Source organism: Opisthorchis viverrini, assembly GCF_000715545.1.
Source record: "Opisthorchis viverrini unplaced genomic scaffold opera_v5_61, whole genome shotgun sequence".
NCBI lineage: Eukaryota > Metazoa > Platyhelminthes > Trematoda > Opisthorchiida > Opisthorchiidae > Opisthorchis > Opisthorchis viverrini.
Genome location: NW_008751717.1, coordinates 743,395 through 762,885, shown reverse-complemented (window position 1 = coordinate 762,885; position 19,491 = coordinate 743,395).

The window sequence follows — 19,491 nt, the reverse complement described above, 5'->3', positions numbered from 1 at the left end:
CCCACTGAAACAAAACACTGGGTCACGGATGGCGTTACGGAGCTCTCGGGACAATTTTGGATTTTACGTAGTATTAGTTCATTGATGGAAACCAGTATGACACCGTTCACACAATGGATTCTCATGGCTCACTTAGCTTTCACGCTCTCATTGACTGTAACGGCCTCCTAAGCTACAGTCATTATGACAATAATTGTAATTTTCAGGCCGGATTCGATTTCGGATGCCCTCCAGGTTGAAGATAATAAGACAAAACAAAAGTTGAACTCTTCAGTACGTCTAATGTAGTTGACACGCAACTCCTGAAGTCGTGTGTAGCCACGTGACCCGCACAGATACAGTTCGGTCGACCCCCAACTAGGTCCTTGCATGGGAAGCTGACCGAGTGCTTTCTTGAACGCCATAATGTCATGTGTTATTGTCACTTAAGCGCATATTCCGCCCGACCACTTCACAGTCAGTGCGACTGAGTTAGCCGCCACCTTGAGGACGAACTAAATAATGCGGTTAGCGCAGGCCAGTTACAAGGCACGCATGGTCCCTCTTGGGGTGGAAAAATAGTCAGTGTGTGGTGTACTCCGTTGTGTGACCGGTCTAGCAAAGTCTGGAAGCATCACGTAACCTACCGAATTATGGAGTCACTAAACAGCCGTCCATACTTTCCTAGTAAAAAGGCTGTGTGTTTAAGAACTTTTGACAACCCTACAATTAATTTTTCTCCGTGTGTCCACTTTATGTTTTTTTCACATCAGCTGAACTGAAACCTGTTAGTGCAATCTGATCGGACGATGATAGTGAAGTTTTGTTATAGTGTGTTCTATCTGAGGACTACCGTCTTCTGTGTCCCAGTTGAATAAAGATGTTAGGAAATCAACTATTATCTTCCTGCTCCACCTCTCCTCCGTTGGCTCGTTTAAGATTTGTGCTGCGTCGTGGTCTGCATTCCCTGTGCTCGACAGGTTGGTTGGGTAACATCCCTTGGGTAGAGTTGATCCCCGCTCCGACTGGCTGGTGTTGCGTTGTAGTCTATCTTCCTCTGATTTGATTGTCTATCCCGATACCTGCCGCTTTCAGCAGAACATGCGTCTTAATTTGTTCGCTCCGATATTGTGCTGCTTCGCAATTTGATTCTCTGAATTTCGCACGGCTGGTTGTGCTCTCTTTTCTCATTCATTTTGGCTGACATCTGCACTTGAACAGTTAATCAGGTCTTCTCCGTTAAATTCGTTGGTTTGACTTATGGATTGGGGACACACTTTGGTCAAGTTAATTTATCTGCTATATTCCAGCTCTCCTACTTACTGTTACGCAAATCTCTATGTGGAGTCTTTTTTTATTAGAATGTGAAAGATGCACAAGAAAAGGGATGGTACCAATGAGAAAACTGAAAGAGAGGTGCTGGTAAAAACGCTTATGACAGATGGCCACAGTGTGTGAATAGTGCCGAATCGGCTTCGTATATCGCTGTTGATCAAGTGGAAGTTGAACTGTTAGCCCAGCCGGACAAATAGATTCTAATCTTTTCATCAGCACAGCAATGGACGTCCTCAGTGTGTGCTTTGGAATGTCCAACTTGGTCGACAAGCGTTAACCTGTACTGCCTCCTTGGTGATGCTAACATCTTAACCAGCAAACTTTGCATAGTTTATTTTAAAGCTGAATGAAAAACGAATGGATATTGATAAAGTCCTAAAGGGATTGATTTATTTTTCCCCTCTCTCACGCTCTAACAGCTGAGACACTTGACGGTTTAAACAATAGTTTGGACCAAGCCATTCTGTCGTTCCTCGAGGTATATCCTCTTCAGAATAATCGTCGTTTAAACGTTCCAGCTTTTCGGAAATTGCGAGTTCCCCAAAGTAAATGAGAGCAGACTGAACTTGTGAAGTAGTGTGCAAGACTTCTCAAAAGACTTCTATCTAGCTACATGGATTAGTCTTGACAAGAAGTTTACTCAGTCCGTTTACGAACAAAACGAGCAAAAGTTTCCTGTTAGTTATGATAAACTTTGTGGCGACCGAGCACGGGGCCTTCATGTTGATTGTTTGAGTTTTGTTCGGTAGGGGTTGAATTAAACGTCCATATTCTGTTCAGACCTTAGCGACAACCGTCTGGTTAACAAATAAATGCACACAAAACCTGAGCAAATAAACTGACAACAGTAAACTTGTATAGAATGTGAGTAAATATTGAGCTGTGAATTGGAGCAGGTGATGGTAAAACGGAAGAAAACGTCATTGGGATAGGGATTTCCACCGTTTCTTTCACGTCCAGATGCCATAGTGGTAATTCGACTGCTCATTTTGACAAAAGCTTGAATATGTTACGTAGAGAAGTCTAAAACTGGACTGTGTGTAATTGTATAACAAATCCAGGGTCGAAGTCCGGCCGTACCGCTTTGTTTTCTGTTTTTTGTGAAATAAAGACTGCGTATTAACGAGTTACTTCGCCGTAAAGGACAGTCCCAGCAGATGCCAAACTTCGGAAAACTTCATTGTACTGGAGTATAGCTAGTTGGAGTATGAATGATGAACAACCTCAGCAAATTATCCGGTGTCAGAAACTTTGAATTATGGGCTCCAAGTCTTGTATCTAAACCATTACTGGGAGGCTGAAATAACCATTTCTTAAACTGTTTCTCCAAAACATACTTTTTAATTCCACCGGAATTTCCCAATGTAAAACTTCCAGAAGTGTTTTCTGGGTACTTCTTCAACGCACATGTAATAACCTGCAAATACGTACCTAAGGGAACTGGCCATCTTCATTCTGTTTGGACATTATGTTGGCTTGATTAATATCAAGCTCAGAGCTTCTGTTGAACAAGCAACCAACAAAACTGTGTTTGTTCACAAGATGACTCGAATTTTCTGGTTGAAATGGAACCGGAGCATTAGCTTATGTGCTTTGGTCCATTTTGTTTAGTTGGACGGAGGACACTAGTCGAAGACAAGCGGGTGAAGGTACTCTAAAAAACGTGCAAAGGCCATTTCAGGACGTAACATTTTATTTTGATAGTCCTTGGGATGAATGACAGCGCTTGAATGTAAAAATGTTTCTGCTGTGTGACGTTTAATTTTGAGAAGGGAGATGAAGGAGGAAATTTTTCGACAACTTTGCATGCGGATGACAGATATTCAATTTTCTTTGGGGCTTTCCAGCAGCTTTTGTCGAAGACTTTTTAACTAACCTAGGATAGATGTTCCAGATATTCAGTAATCTCACACAGATCCCAGCGGTATTTTGCAACCGCAATAACGTGTTATTTTTCAACACTGGTCATTAACTTCCTTCGTCTTGGTAATTAATACAGATTAATGTTTGTTGCACTACATTTTTGATACGATATTCGAAATATCGCTGCACGTTATCTAAACGGAACACGGTACTCTAATGGTTACTGAAAAATCTTTAGCCACCCGCGACCAGTTTCACCTTTCTCAAGACTCAATGGATGGGGGCAGTCCCACGGCTTTTGTCAGTTTTGTGTTCTTATTGAACCCAAATTGTGTGAAAGTCACTATATACACTGATGCGCAAACCAAGTTGGTTTTAGCGGGGGACAAGCGAATCCCCAGTGAATCTTCAACATAATATGCTACACAGTATTCGGGATTTTGAAGTATACTCCTAGAATATGTCAACCTTGGGCTGGCATGGAGTGTGAAGCAACATGGTGGGTAGTGTATTCCTCCGTATCTAGCTTAGAGCACCAACTGAAACATGAGATGATCTTTGTGCAGTACATTCAGTTTAGGAATACTATAGATGATGGATTCATCTGGGATTGATTACCCTCAGGTTCGAATAAAAAACTCTGAAAAGTCGGTTAATTTTATAAAATTCTGGTTCCAGTAGAACACAAGGTTGACGGTGAGAACTTAGAGGATTGTGCCCATCACATGATATCTAAGAAGGGCGAAACCGGTTGTGGGGCATAGCAGAGATTTCAGTAAACTCGTGAGTACTGTAGCCCGTCAGAAATACACGACTCGGACTCTCGAACTTCTGGTTCAAACAGCGAACTGTATTATCTCTTTTATGGTTTAAAAACAACGTTGACTGCCGTTTTAGGCAGATAACCATAATATGGAACGACCGTTAAAATATTTTTTGGCACCCGTCCTGTTATACTATGCAGGGAGAGCTACCGGGCGACGATATTACTGTAGTTCGTGCAAGCCAAGCCATAAGGGACGTGATTACCTAAACATTAAATTGTAAAGTAATTTTCTGAAATCCTCATAGTTGTCAGCGTGAACTTTAGTCAACTAAATAGACTTTGATTCCTTCCCATATTGTCTCAACCGTCTTGGCATTTGGTAACCCATTCACGGCAGACAGCTGGTTGAAATCTGAGGATAGAATACCACGGATTCTGAAACTAGCTGGCTGGATTTCATTTATTTAGCATATAATATGACCAAAATATGGTTAGTCACTCAGTGTGACCACTTGAATCTCCAGACACAGGACGTCGAATAGGAATTCAAACCTTCATGAAAGAAACTACGCATAAGGTCATTAAAAACGCTTGGACAACAAACTTACGAACAGTTTACTTCATGAAAATATACTACGTTATCACGAATATCGGTCCAGCTGAAACTTGGGGCGGCCCGTTGTAGCACACTTAATTGATGAATATCAATAATACGAGATTCTGCTGGGTAACAGGTGAGTTTCAGGTGAAAACCAAAACGGTATGCAAATAAGTCTGTTTTTCGAACTGAGACTGTTTGGTGTAGCATTAAAACGTACATCCGCGATGGTGATATATCAACTGACTTTCAACGAAGAAAACCTCGACGGTCCACCAGTTGAGATAAATGAAACCTAGTAATTGGTGCTTTGTTCTTTGTGGGGTCAATAGAGACCGGAAATCATACTCAATCTTCCATCGTTTGATATTTTTTGAGTCCTTCGGACTGGGTTATGGTCCAGAAGCCTTGTGACAAATGAAAATTTGTGAAACGTATGCTGTTCTTGATAAATCTGCGTTTTGGAGAAATCCAACGTGTATCTAACAGCAGTGGTGGGGCAACATAACACCCGGCTACCGAGTAAGTTCAACTGTTGCGCCGTCGACCCTACATAGGATCAGCGAAGAAAATCATGCGGGCAATTACCAGCAGTTCAAAGTTCTGTGGCACAAACTGGTCCCTAAACTAACCACTCACATTACTATGATGACGTGGGACGGATAACTGTATCAACCGGATCGAACGTCATCACAAGAAACCACCTCGTTTCAATGAACACATGGGTAAATTTTCGGTGCCCGATCAGCAACACTGTTCTCCAGACGTTTTCGGATAATAGTGGCTACCAGCTATCTGACCTTCATTTTGCCGCCCATTTCACACTGCCACAGTACAGTTCTGCTCAACGCATAACGTGTAATCCAGCAAGCTAAATTCTGTCGACAGATATCGGTTTTTCAAAAGGTGTACCCCTTAAAAATGACACAAGTTACGTCTCCAAAACATAAGCAGAACTCAAGCCTAGGCTCATTGGCTCAGCCACTTTTCGGCAACCTTTCTGTTTTCCGATCAAACTGGTGCAGTGGTTGGCGGTATACTTGATGTTTCAAGAAGCGCTAATAGGTTGCAAGACGAAGTGCTGCACCTAATCGCAGCTATTTTCATCATAACATAAAAGACCACGGAATCTTAGTCACACGTTTTTAAATCGGAACATCCTAAGCTTGTTTTTGTGCGCATAGCCTCACAATGCCATCTTTGAAGCTCGAGGTTTCAAATGATGGAAGCCCAATCTAGGTGATTTTACATCCATCTAAAACAAAAATAGAAGTATTCACGATGTGGGCTTTTGAAGGAGTGTTAAAGGCCTAGAAAACATAGTAAATTGGGAAACATCACAAGCTATTCGTTATTTTCGTAGTGTTATTTATCTGTGCGACTACCATCCTAACATATTAAAATGTGCTCTTAGTGTGTCTCGTTAGTGCATTTTACTTTTAACTGAGTGCTATTGTTTGCGAACACCGCTGGTTATCTGGGCACTAATCATCTGTGACAAAATTCCGTCAAGTTTAAGAAGAGCCAGAATTTTGATAGTAGACAAAATCCACCGTAAAAATGTTAACTAGTTCGACACCGTCGTGGTGTCGAAGCGCAGCAGATTTTCATCTATCGGATGAATAATCTACACAAAGTTACACACAACTTGTAACTTGTCTTTTGAGGGAGTATGGTAAATAACTTCCATCTTGGGCACAACTAGCTGTCACAATTGTATCTTTTTGTCAAAACAGGTTGGCTAGTCTTAGCTGCTTTGGGGGGGGGGAAGAAAAGCAACAGTCGAGGCAGTATGCAGGACATCCATTTTGTTATTTTCTCCTCCAACACTCCGGGTTACCACACAAGTGAAAACAAAGATATTACGCCTGAGCAACTGGACAGTATTGAGTCCAAAATATAATTTATCGTCTAAATACCACCACACCTACCAGGATACTTATTTATGTATCTGTATGTTAGCACACAGCCACAGTGAAGCACATGAGCGAGTCGAATCCAACTGAAAGGCAGCCGGGCGAAAACGAGTTTTGTGTGTGGAAGCCAAAAGAGCACGTCGAGTCAGAGTCAGACGCTGACGTAGTAGGGACGCAGGAGTATGGGAATTTGTCTCGTAAATACGTGCCACTCACACTTTGACAACATGTTTGACAATATATTTAACAATATGTTTTTGATGGTCTAAAGGTTCGAAAAAAAGGAAACAATGTAGCGAAATGTTTCGTGGGGCGGTTGTGTAGTCACGTTTTACGCCTTCAGACGTGCTTAACTTCCATGACGGTAAAAATATTACACTGATACCGAGATAGTTGTTTGTCTGCGGAAGCAAAGTGAATTCACTATGTCCGTCCATACTTGCCGACTAAGTCGTTACCCCTAACCATTCTAATTGTAAAATTTTCTGTTTTTATTCGTATCTGTCCGCTTATAGAACACATCAATGCGTTTGAAACAGGCTTCTTAACAGAAGTCTTGTTCTATAAACCGATCTGTGATGAAAAGCCAAAAAATCCAGTAGTCATCAGCTATGCGCATCTAATGAAACCCCAGAGAGTCACGAAACCGCGCCTTCGCGGTTGGTAGTTTAAAGACCTAATCGTTTTGCCATGAGCAGTTGATCAGCAGTATGTTTAACTCGCAGAATATTGCGTCGCTCATCCATCACTCACGGCATCCACATCACGTATTAACATGTGTCGACCAACTCCTCGAGCAACAACTTCTCATTTAAAAGTTTCACAAATCGGAGGATTTTGTTAGGGCTGAAACTCACAATGGCACTTCAGAGACAGCAGTTTCATGAGGAAGCAAATCCCTGTCAGTTGTTAGAACGTCCCGCTTCCGAAACTATGCAAATGCTAGACTGTCACGATTCCTAGTAGACAAAGGTCAAAAAACAAACAGTCTTACTACCAACGCCTTGGGTTCTCAAAAGTCTGCTGAGCGATGTAAATTTAGTCTTCCTTGACCTAAAGTAAAACAGCTGACTTAAACGGGCCACAGTGGAAATCTTTATACTACTGCAAACTTTGATGGTCACACATTTAATTTGGTATCAGTGACCAGACGGGTTCATTGTATTTTGCTCGTTAAGAATATTTTACTTCACAGTCTTGTCTCAACATGGCATCACCATGCTAACCGTTTCTTGGCTGTTGAGTTTGGCTTGGGATTTGACTTTGTCCTCACCACATATTTTTGTTTCTGTCACGCCTTAAAGGATGCCGTAGTGCTTGCGAAAGTCAATCAGAGGCAAGTGTTGATCAATCCTATATCTCCGTTGTAATCAGAAACAAAACAAAACGCGTTCTAAGAAGGCTGGTGCCATTTCAGTACATCGTCTCTGGTTTGATACAACTATGAAATTAAGCTCACTAATTTCTGCTGCAATTTTCTGGAGTGCCGATCCTCACGTAATTCCCTCAGGCATAAGATCACCTCCTAGAGTGATCTAAGTCTTGCTATTAAGTGTGATTTGTCTTAGTTCCGGGAGACCGTCCTATTGGTGAAGGTGCATACAGTGCTTTTAATTAGTGTTTTTACATGGTACTGAGAAAGTATTTAGTGCCTTTTCCAGTTTCTCCTCGTTCGCGGAACAGAAATAAAAATAGTTGGAGCAATCTTTTAGATTTGAAGAAGAACGGAACACAGAAAGCAAGAGCACTAGGTATCTTGGAAACAAGGCTCCCCGATCGACTTCGTTAAACTACATGACCGTTTCAGTGCACCGTTTTCCAGTATTCTTAGAATTCTATTCAACGCGTCATACTGTAAAATTGAAGCTAAATTTTTATCAAAGCTAAAGTTCCGCCTGCCTTTTTGCACTTCCAGGTAAAGGATGACAAGACTATTCTCAAATGAACAACGTGCGTGCAAGATTATTTCCAGAGCACCGGGTTTGAAAAGTCTTCATGTTAACCTTTTGTCTAATTTTCATAATGGTTAGATTGACTGATGTGCCTTCATTAGACGTGCTTTTTAACTGGTGGATCATTTTTGAGTCTACGTTCCAGCAAGTCGTCTCTTCTTCTGACTAACTGCCTGTTTGTTGCAGTTGTCCTGAATTTGCAGATAAATACGCTGCTGCTGAAATATTTTGAGTTTACAGGGAACAATAGCGGTTTTTGAAGGCCCAATCCAAGTACAGGCTGCTTGGATTTTGGCAAGTTGTGGATTTAAAACTGTGTATTGGGTGAAAAGTTCAATCTGTCAATAGCATGTCGCAAAATGAATTCCACCTGTGTCTCTTTTTTGTTCTGTTCTGTGACAAGAGATGCGTGATAGAGGCCGGCCTCTTCTTGTTGGCATTGATTTTTCAGTGACTTGTCAGTACCTGACCATATTCCGAGATTATGTAAGAAATGGCCAACAACCTGTTCCAAACATGTATTCTGCGACTTATTTAACGTGTTTGGGGAATTTAGGTGTCGGAGACAAATTAGAACCTCCAGCCAAGGCTTTAAATACATTTTTGAGCACAAAAATTTATCTCACACGCCGTAGGAGCCACCAAAAAAAGAAAAAAAACTAGTGGAGACGAACAGCACAAAAGGAATAATTGATAAAACCCATAAAGAAAATAACGGAACCATTTTAAGAAGGACAAAAAGACATTTTTCAAATGATCTTTACTTCGTAGAAGTGGAGGTGCTAATTTGTTGCCGGCAATGCTATGGGGCTATACATCGCCATACATATCTTTCTGTCGTTCCGTGAACCTTTTCATTGAATGTTGAGCAAAGTAAGCATTGGAACAAACCATCGGAGGTCTCGTTATCTGCCAAGTATCATCATTCAAACCATGAATTACCTATGAGGTGACACAACATCATGCTCAATTCCATTTTTCGTAGACCACTAAGTGCTACGTTCCGACTCTCGACCTGACATTGGATGTTCTGTTAGATTAATGAGAGTTGGCAAAAACTGCTATTGCCTAAGTTGAGGATCCGTACGTTCGTTCGTCGGTTTTCGCTGAAACTTCCAATCAACCCGCCAAAAGGTTCAGCAAGTAACACATAACCCGGTTAGCAAGTTTTCCATATCAAATCTCATCTTTTAACCATCAGATTGCATTTTATGTGTCAGATATTTGCCGGTTGATTTCATGTAGTTTCCTTTAGAGCCTCTCCAACAGCCACATTAACTCGAAGATTCCCTGTAATAAAAAATCAAGTTTGAAATTTAATCCGTTTTAGCAGTTCTCATTGAGTCTACCATCGACTCCTCAATTTCTCACCTTTATTGTCATTCTCTGGTATATCCAACCAGGATGCTCCTAACTTGACTAGTTTCATACTTCACTTTTTCATTTGGCTGGAGAGAATGAACAAAAGGTTTTTCTCCTAGATCAACTCTTATGGTTTTATCGATCTTTTTGGCCTTTTGGTTGCACTCCATCATCCTTTCTGGTCACATTAAAGATGGACAAACTTAGGCTAAGGTGTAGGGACTACATGACGCTCTACGGCATGATAACCCATAGTTCTTATCAACGATAAGCTGTTATATTCTCAGGATGTGTCAAACTGTCACTCTAAAGAACCAAAAATTGATCCCGGTACTGATTTATTTTTTTTGCAGTGAAAACTATCCGTGGCTCTCAACACGTCTTTTCAGTGCGATGACCTGACCAACGATGCTATTAAATGTAGACGGCGCTTATTGGAAGTGGGACATTTCTTGTGTAGTCTCGTTAATCAATTTTGCAAAACTTGTGGTCTAAAAACTTATGTGACAAGGTAACGTTTCGAGTATATATTTGTGTTTGCGCCAAAAATTTACTCAAGCTGATGTTTCCAGTACACCTCGAATCTTAAATTCCGGTTAAAATAGGTGTTTATTCTGTCGCTCTCAAAAAGTCAAATGGAAAGCAAACACCAAATTATATGAGGGAAAGATCAATCCATTTCTGCCTTCCTAATCCAGTTCCATTATATTCATAAAACCCCCTATTACCGCTCTAGTGGAGAGACAGAGAAGAGGCTGGGGAGTGAGCGGATGGGTTATGATAAATTGCCCACATCCCATCGCCGTGTTTGCTGACCGACAACCACACACAGATAGCATTTCGTTCCCTAGCCAACTTGATACAAATTCTGTCTCCACCAGAAGGTTTTGGACGTAGACACATTTATGTACCTGCTGTGTGCGTGACAAGTGAACGTGAGATACCAGCCACAGGCTGCAGCGCGAACGATTTCGGTTCTAATCCCCGCGCCATCAGTCCGTGGGGTGCATACGTGCATATATGAAAAACGCATTTACAGATACATACAAAGTCCCTACATACGTACACAGTATTTGCCGCGTATAGCATGCTAAGCATCTAGTTGCCCGGGTTAGGCAGAAGGTGGAAGCAGGCATTATCCGATACACCCACACAGAGAATACACTAGTCAATCGTGGATGACTTTTTGCAGAAAAATACCTTAACCAATCCCATATGTCCGGAATGTGATAAAATAAAGATATTCATCCAGCATATATACTGTGATGTGCCAGTGAATACTGAACGGTAATCAACCCTCGATGGTAAGTCATGGGCATTTTTCACCAGTGTTCGCATTCCTGTTGAGTAGCTTGGAACCATTCTCAAAGAAGTAACTACCCAGACAAATTAAATCGGAATAAGTAGTAGAATATGCGTTATTTTATGCTATAAACTGTCCAGCTGGGACCTATATGCACATTGAACCAGCAGGATGAACCTGCTGAGTGGTTCGCCCCTACAGCGCACGAGTCGGCTCGCTATAGTCTGCTAGTCGAATTAACCCGTCCGAAAAGCTCAGAAGTATTTCTAAGTGCCTCGCCTTTTTTGGGGATCCCAAGTAGTGCAAATCTCACGTTGATTTTAAACATGTTGCTGAACCTGCTGTGGACAGCACCAAACAGCTCGCAGAAGAGTAAAAAATTCACAAGGCCAACTGTTTAATGGTAGCATCACAATATTCTAAGAGTAAAAAGTGTTTTTGGGTGGGCATTCAAAAGACATGTAAGTCAGAGAAGCCCTGTCGAGACAAAACCTACTTATTCGCCTCTTACAATATTCACTCCCACTCAAATGTAAGTGTTTACTCAAAATTTTCTCTAGGTAGCTTTATAGATCACATAACTGACCTGCTCGACCGTGTCCTATTTTCATGCACTAAAAAGCGCTCTTAGGTCAGCGATACTCATCCGAGCACTTACACGTCTAGGGACGCAGCGATTTAGCGAGATTCATCGGGTAATTAGAGAGAAGTTTGACAGATCAGATCGTTCAGTTGGCGGTCAGTTTTGTGGTGAACGTTTCACTGCCAATGAATTCGACTTCATCAGTGAGTTGTTGTGAAACGAGGTGGGCATGCGCTTTAGTGGTTGTGCTTGGAATGGTGGTGTGCGCGCCCCTAGTAGTAATGATACCAAGCTCAGTGAACAAGCAAACCACCAATCCAATGGGCAAGTTTATGCTACTTGAAATTCGACTTATATTTTGTAGAAAATACGACCGTCCAAGGAACAGTAAAGTAGGTCAGAATGACAGGCAGGATAATACTATAGAGTATCGAAATACACTCATTTGCAAAAAATTTGGTTTTGCGGGAGACTCATCTGAAACCGTTCGTGGTGTTTTTCAGCAAATGAGTGTATTTCGCTAATTTCGTGCAATTTGAATTCAAGTAGAACATCAGGTTGACGAAAACTCGGGCACTGCGCCTACCTGACGAGCCCCAAGAAAGGTGAAACCGGTCGTGGGCTGTTGAAGAATTTTCAGCAACGATGAATAGTGTATTACGTCTATTATGGATTGCATTAGATTAGAAGAGAGGTAGTCCCTTCGATACGTAAAGATGCAACCTTTATGCCATAGCCTTCGTTTTTTGTTTTCAGTCCTTTTCAAATACTTCGGCTCTGTAAAGGGTCAAGTAAATTATCAAAAGTCCTAATGCGAAAGAGTCTCATTTCAAGTCTGAAAATATTTTGGACAGCAAATTAGGCCACTCGGAGTTATCCAAAGACGGGATTCTTCTGTGGACAGAATAACCATAACTTGCTTATCTTGCTGTTTGCTGTGATCTTTGATAAAACTCACGCAAAATTTATGAAAACATCTAGAGATTTCACGGTAATGCCTTGATGACTTTGCGTGATCTTTCAACATGCGCTAACGATGCTATTTGTTTGAGGTGGGTCTCAGGTTTTTGGCCCCAAAATCGCGTCCTTCGTGGTCAGCTTTCTCCACTTGAAGGCAATGTGCCTGAAGTTATCATAGACACCTGAATATTTCCTTTATGCCTTCTCTCAGTGTTTCCCTCAGTGTAGTTTTCAGACCGGCCTTCATGTCACCCCTTGCTCATTTCGCATCCGTTTTCGGAATGTTGGTTTTAATGTAAAAAAACTGACCAGGCCTATGAGTGAGAGAAAGGGGCTTAATAGCGTTAGAAGCTATATCATTTATTAGCTTCAGTGTGTTTCAGGGCTGACGGAGCCTTTGCGAAAGATGGATGCCACTAGATGGTCTACCAGTTGTCTTCCTGCGGAATTCCACAAAGTTCAGTTCCACACTGGAGTAACTGCGCAACGATTCGGACCTACCAGTAGTAATGATATACACAATAAACCCACCTGAATTACTATGGTCCCCTAAAATAACTAAATGGCTGAAAAATATAAATTCTAAATTTTGCAGTGCTTTTCTCATGAATAACTTTACTCACAACCCTGTAAGCGAAGGGGTTGTCTGGCGTAATAATCCAGGTTCATACACGAATGTGGTCAATTTTATATCGTTAGTGTCCACTAATGAACAAATAATTGTCCGGCGGATAGAGACCCTAGAAATTATATATTTGATAAAAGATTGTTCTAAGTAGTTTTCGACCATTCAACTCATTTCTAATTCGAGATTCGCAACAAGAATTTCGGTTAACGTTCCGTTTTGTTGGACGTGGAACATCTTTGTTCTAATTAAGGGAAAATGATGAGACTTTTGCTGCAGATTTGAGCATCAAACAACTCCAACTTGCTGAAGACGATTGTCCCTTTTTTCAGGCCTTTTTGAGGCTTTCAAATGATATTACCATAAGTTTAATGTAACCGCAAAAATATGCAGAAAACATCATATTATTTTCTGTGCACATCAAAAGGAAAAATAACCATCTGTGGCCAGGTTTCCGTAATAGCTCACAATAACTGAACTCTTTCCAGGAATATTTAAAGGTGAATGTTAGAGAAGACACATCAGCTGGTGGGTGTCAGTGCACTTCATTACCTATCATGTTCATTGTGTTTGTTTCCGAACAGTTTTTCGTAAAGTTAACATTTTTCGGTTTCGGTGTTTGTTGCGCAGATACGCAGATGAATATGTGAATGGCCTATTTATCAAACTGATCATTAAAACCATTGGTCAGACATCTTAACTAATGTTCGGAAAACGTTATCAGATAGAGAGATAATGACTGCTCATAGTGTGTAAGCGAGTTTCAACGCTCCGCTGATTCCAGAATCGGAGCGAATCTTAGGCCTGTTATTCTGTAAAGTCACAAGAGATAAATTATTGGGTGATTCTGCTAAACGTTTGATAGTCATGGCGTTCCCAATATATACATATATAGATAAATTATTAGGGTCATTCCTAAGCCGGATAACCTGTGGTTAATTCATTGACATCATTGAAACGAACGAGAATCAACATGTTTTCTTGTGTTTACCGCCAGAATTGAAGTAGGATGGTTGGTATCGACCATAAGATAACGTTACCAGAGGGTTGAGCTACCGATCCCCCAATCAGGCGTTACCCGATTGGTTTTGGGTTGGTTGAAATCTAACGTCAAAAAACGAGGTGAACGATGACCTCAGGAACCTAGTCTTTGCTTAGCCATTCAACGATGGCACGCAAGAATTACACTACGTATTAACTGAGAAGATTTGGGGTCATGTTGACAACTCTGTTCCACAGAGCAATGGGATACTAACCGTATACTCGGAGCAATCGTTGATGTAATAAACTTAATAACATTGTCTAATGAATGCCTCACTGGTTAGTAATACAGTGATCTCCTCGTTCCTTAAGAAGGACCCCTATAAGCTATCTTTCCGCAAAAGCACTTTCAACTGGGCTCGACTCTTCAAAGCCGTTAGAAGGGAGAGTCTAATTCTCATTACTGTAGCTGGAAATTAGGGGTTTCGTTTGTATCATCGCTTGATATCACACTACATTTAAAAATTCCTCCGAAGAGGGGAGATATTGCCAGTATCGAAACTTGAATTTAAGCAATCGCGAATTGTCGCTTCAAGTCTGTCTAACTGTTTGGTGACTTATGGCATCTAATTTGCCATTACTCACACGCGTAATACAGCCATGGAAATTTTGCTCCGTCAGCTCTCTAAACAGTATGAGATTATGGTCGCTGGCTTGTTCGCTGAGCTGGGCAATTTGGTTGCAAACGTTTCATCACCGATCGAGGTGACATCATCAGTGCGTAATTGTGCTTAGCGGTGGGTTAGTGGTTGTGGTTGGTTGGCACAACCATTAATCCACCGCTACGCACAACTACGCACTGATGATGTCACCTCGATTAGTGATGAAACGTTTGCAACCAAATTGCCCAGCTCAGCGAACAAGCCAACGATCATCTACGCTACCTGAGCTACCGACATTCTCCTCTATAGAAAAGTATGAGAGTAGTCGAAGCCAATACTTCAGCTTTCCAGGCTTGGCTTAAGGCGGTCGCACAGCGAGATTTTGGTTGTTCGTGGGTTCAAACACCATTTTGCAATTCACTCCAAAAGGTCGCTTCGGGGGGCACTTACCTGCGAGTAATTTTACTTGGCCTATACAGTGTAACTTTGTCAATTATGGTTTATTCGATTCCGTTGAGCTTGGCTCATTTAAGGACTTCTACTTTTGGGATTTCATCCGAACCTCAAACCCAACTTATTTTATTGTGAACCCCTATTGACAGTAACTTCGTCTCAAGACGAAGAGGATCCATTGTACCTTGAATAGCACAAATGCATAATCCTTGTGGCAGCAAGCACCATTTACTTTGTTTGGTGTGAGAAATGTCTTCAGACCTTCTTGTTTGGTGAAGGTATATTTCAACAAACCTCCATGACCAATCGGTGGATGCCTCAAGTTGTGATAAGCGTCCTCCAGGATTTGGAGCACGTACTAATGATGACAGTTTTCATAATCGCACAGAACCTCAGTAGCGCCGGTCCAATCCCGAAAGTTCCAGTTGGTCCTTTCAATGTTTTTTCTTCAGACTGGTTCGGAGTTTGAAGTCCGTTGACCAAATGGGGGTGAGGATAGTTGAGAGTGCTCTTTGAATTCTCACCGTTAAGCCCCTATGCAAAGTATAGCGTAAACAAAAACCCAGTAAAATTGGCAAGATTCTTGCTGACAATCGCAGCCGGATGGTGATTATCCTCGCATTGATGCGGCACTGTCCTTCTACCATTTTTCCACTCTTCTTACTGATCCCCGAAAATCCGTATCCTGTAAAGTTGGTGAGCGACGTGGCCTAAATTTAGCTTCCTGTTGTCATCCTTTAATGGCCATCTAAATTTCGCCCAAAGTAGCTAGGTCACTGAGGCGACGTTTTATGTCCCACGCTAAATGGACGCCACCCACCTCGAAGCCAGGAGCAATTCTAGCGTTTTAGTTTCCATGTCTTCAAGCCTTTTATGGTTGCTAACTGGTGTTACCTTTGAATCTACAGTGTCTTCTGATTCTTCCTGGTCATTTTTCCCCAACTAGCCTATTCTCCTATCCTCTGACGATTCTGCGGAATCAAGTGACTGGAGATTCTGATCCGCTTGGTAGTGGGGGCCTGTCCGTAAACATCGGCAATGTAGCCCGACTGTCCTACCTCTAATTCTACTGCACGTGCTGGGTGCGTTTTGAGCCTCGACGAACTCCTGGCTTTTGAAATTATCTCGACCATATTCCGTAATACCGCGGCGGTTACGGTCAACGGTTTAGCGATCGAGGTGTGCAGAGTTTAGAACAACTTTTATTGACCCGTCTTTCCTCTACGAAGGCAACATCGTTGCTTTCTTAAATAGATGGCAGTTAGTCGCTGGAAACAACACCTTACTGGCCTTGCACTCCCGTCGTGGCAAACAGTATGAACTACTCCCAGATGGTTTCCTATTACAAGTGCTGGTTGCACGGAGACACGCTGCTTTTCGTTCCTGGCATGTTGAAACCTTGGAGAACGAGGTCCCAGCTACTAGTGTTCACGGGAGGATTGAGAAACTGTAGGTGAATTGTCGTGAAAGCTTCTGATAGTGAATATAGGTACGGAAAGTGCACTACAAACGTAGTTCATTTGCACAATCACTCATGTTATCAGTTGGCCACGTAGCGGCCTGTTTTGATCTCTTATTAATCCCATGCATTGTTTGAGAATACTGTATCAAACAAACTGAACACGTATGACCAGACGCCCCTATTGCAGTCCAAACTATCATGATGTAGATCATTTCTTCATTGCGCCATTCATTTTTATTTAACGCTAATGTCTTCTCTCCGGTTGGTTTTAGTCATTACAAAACCGCAAGACGAAATACTGATATGCTCAAACAAAAGTTCGATTTTGATGAAGCCAAACACTTAGTCCGCAATAATGCTCTGATGAAATCCCGCCTTATCTCAGCCACAAAATAGAGCAGTGACAACCGGAACCGTTTCTGGCAATACCACATTGGTATCTATAAACGGAAGACTCGTTCCATAGTAAGAATATTTCAGGGATGGTCAGGTTTATTTCACAAGTAAAAGGATACCTCTCTGCAATTTACTTGTGTCTAAAAATCAAGGTTTCGAAGAAAATCACCAGAAGAGGAACCATTACGACAGAAACTCTAAAAGCCGCTCCATCAAACAATGGCTTCGTGTGGAGTAACTCAATAGTGGGTGGTCTTCAGGAAGGGTCGAAAAGCTCTGTGCAACTTCGTGTCCCTTAATTTTCTAGGAGATCACTCCTGCCCTATTGCTGCTTAATTTCTGCCATTACTGGTTAGACGCCTGGGTCCAGACTCTGTATCCTATGAATAAAAAGTACGGCAAACATCTTGAAGACAAGTGCAAGACCTAGTCATGATTTAATCAGACAATTTTGAATCCAAAACAGGTACAATCAAAAATGTAAAGAAGGTTTTTGGTAATAGAAATGAGAGGTAAGTCAGTTCATTCAACCTGCGCTTAAAGAATCGAGTCCAGATGTTTATCCATGGTCCCCTAACGCAAACAATGTGTGTGAGACATGCCTGGTAAGAACGTGGACGTCGTAAAAGTTTCCCTTGTAGGGATGTGCCTGTAAAATGTTATAGGCGATTTGCCGGTAGTCGAACGTGACATAAAATGAACAAACGGCTTTAGGAAGTGATTGGAGTACGCCTGAGAGCCTAGAGACCGAAATATGATTCAACGCACATAAGGAAGAGTTTAGGGGCTATAATGTGTCTATTCAACATCAGCCTTGAGGTGATTACAGAACCACATGAAATCACTGCCACATGTGCGCCGATGATAAGCATTACGTTCGGTAACAATAAAAAAGCATTGCTGTTGGACAGCGAAAGTCTTTGGAAAATCCCACGGTCTTTCCAACTGTCATAAAAGTTTTGCCTAAAGATTAGAGGGTTGTAAAAAAATACACCAGTCGCCGAAAAGAATGAGCGAAGTTGAACAATCTGGATTTGTTTTATCGCAATCCCACTGAATGCAAACTCTGAGGTCTTTAATATGCCCTTGGGAAGGGATAGAAATCCCGCTATTTCTTGGTAAAAGGGATTCTTTTCGTTCACACCAGACATATTTCCAGGAGCTAAATGAAGGAAAGAGATGCTGAGGCAATTATTTCTCTAATTCTTTGAGACCAAAATTTTAAANACCTGAGCTACCGACATTCTCCTCTATAGAAAAGTATGAGAGTAGTCGAAGCCAATACTTCAGCTTTCCAGGCTTGGCTTAAGGCGGTCGCACAGCGAGATTTTGGTTGTTCGTGGGTTCAAACACCATTTTGCAATTCACTCCAAAAGGTCGCTTCGGGGGGCACTTACCTGCGAGTAATTTTACTTGGCCTATACAGTGTAACTTTGTCAATTATGGTTTATTCGATTCCGTTGAGCTTGGCTCATTTAAGGACTTCTACTTTTGGGATTTCATCCGAACCTCAAACCCAACTTATTTTATTGTGAACCCCTATTGACAGTAACTTCGTCTCAAGACGAAGAGGATCCATTGTACCTTGAATAGCACAAATGCATAATCCTTGTGGCAGCAAGCACCATTTACTTTGTTTGGTGTGAGAAATGTCTTCAGACCTTCTTGTTTGGTGAAGGTATATTTCAACAAACCTCCATGACCAATCGGTGGATGCCTCAAGTTGTGATAAGCGTCCTCCAGGATTTGGAGCACGTACTAATGATGACAGTTTTCATAATCGCACAGAACCTCAGTAGCGCCGGTCCAATCCCGAAAGTTCCAGTTGGTCCTTTCAATGTTTTTTCTTCAGACTGGTTCGGAGTTTGAAGTCCGTTGACCAAATGGGGGTGAGGATAGTTGAGAGTGCTCTTTGAATTCTCACCGTTAAGCCCCTATGCAAAGTATAGCGTAAACAAAAACCCAGTAAAATTGGCAAGGTTCTTGCTGACAATCGCAGCCGGATGGTGATTATCCTCGCATTGATGCGGCACAGTCCTTCTACCATTTTTCCACTCTTCTTACTGATCCCCGAAAATCCGTATCCTGTAAAGTTGGTGAGCGACGTGGCCTAAATTTAGCTTCCTGTTGTCATCCTTTAATGGCCATCTAAATTTCGCCCAAAGTAGCTAGGTCACTGAGGCGACGTTTTATGTCCCACGCTAAATGGACGCCACCCACCTCGAAGCCAGGAGCGATTCTAGCGTTTTAGTTTCCATGTCTTCAAGCCTTTTATGGTTGCTAACTGGTGTTACC